Below are 1613 nucleotides of genomic sequence, written 5' to 3'. Positions count from 1 at the left end.
CTAACATCATGCAATAACATGCTATAATATCTGCCTAACACCAGATCTCCCTCCCTACTCTTACTCATATCTGGATAAATCTTACATTTGTCCACTAACTTCCCAATGTAAGAACTGAGAGTTTGCGTTCTCACTCAGAGTTTTAAAAGTCAAATCCAGCCTAATTCACTTTAATTTTCTATACATTTCAACATACTGACTCGCCTTCCTCCTACCTGATGGTTAGTCCCTTTGGCTTGAGTCTTACCAAGATTATTCAAACCAGCTAACTTTCTGGGACCACAGTTTCTGGTCCATAGGAAACGGATTTATCTTTGCCACAACAAAAACAGGGGTGATACAGCCAGTCCCATTGTCTCCTCTCTGACACAACTCTGCTTTCTCTGGGGTATTTGCTTCCTTTGGGGTATTTGCTTCCCTTTGCTTAAATAAGATGAGACTAAACCAATCTTTTGCTGCCTCTTGTTTCAGTTGGCATTACTTTATTAGCAGCTCTCAAACAGGGATTTTGAGAACAAACAGACTGCTAACAAAGAAAAGCATGGCAGTGGGATGTGACACAGTGAAGCCAAAAGAGCTAAGAAATGGGGCTTTACAAGCCAGCTGCCACTCTGGGCAATGAGCCTTCCTCCCACTGAGTCAACTCTGAGAGTCTGTGTAAAACCCATACCTCAGATCTATTACCCAAGAGGCATAGGGTCTGATATATTCATTCATATACCAACTCCTCTATCAGTCCTGTTGAGTGCTATTTATGGTAAGGGTGTATTAATTCCCAGGCACTTTTGCCTGCTGTATAATTGGCAAAGCAATGTCCAGGAGCCAGGAAAAGCTCTCAGAAAAAGTGATTAAGGTCTGACAACTGGAAATCCAGTGAGTATTCCCTTGAAGTGGAAATATGGGCAAGATCCCAATATCTGCTATACTGCCTGAAAAAGACATCTCAAAATCGAGGAGGGGCTCCCTTGGAGGCTCTCTTTGGTGACTTGGAGAGTGTTGCTCATGAACAAAGAGGGAAAGACTGGAGAGATCTTTTCTGAATCTCGTGACTCCTAAAAATGTCTCCAGCTTCAACAATTTGTTTTCCTGTGAAAACAAATTCTATTCTTCTGCTTCTATCAATTGGTGATGGACATGAGGAACTTTTGACCACATCTTATAAAGCCCTAACACTCATTGAAGGTTTGATTTATATGCTATCAGAGTACTAACATCTATAAAAATATGTATTCGTGCCACAGGTTTTTTTTAATCATCAACCACATTTATATAATTTTTGTTGTCACTGCTTTAACCAAATATGCTTTTTGTTTATATTCATAGTTGAGTACTATGGCTTTGAAAAAAGTAATTTCATTTCTAATTTCTAATAATTTCTTTTTAGGCTTTCAAAATGAGAGATAAAATCTTAAGGAGATGAAATATAGATCTAATGCGTGGCAAATCTTTAAAAAATTAATTTAAAAAATTCTGATACTGCTTTTTATTTTGCCAAAATAAAATTTTATTCCACTAAGAAAAAAGTACAAGTGCTGTAATAAATCTTAACTTGTGAGGGTTTTTTTTTTCTGATTTGCAATTGTAATGCTTACAGTATCTTAAGTATGGAATTT

The sequence above is a fragment of the Hyaena hyaena genome, unplaced genomic scaffold, assembly GCF_003009895.1.
Source record: "Hyaena hyaena isolate Hyena2069 unplaced genomic scaffold, ASM300989v1 scaffold_1958, whole genome shotgun sequence".
NCBI lineage: Eukaryota > Metazoa > Chordata > Mammalia > Carnivora > Hyaenidae > Hyaena > Hyaena hyaena.
The sequence above is the reverse complement of the archived record's forward strand: the minus strand, read 5'-3'. Positions refer to the sequence as shown.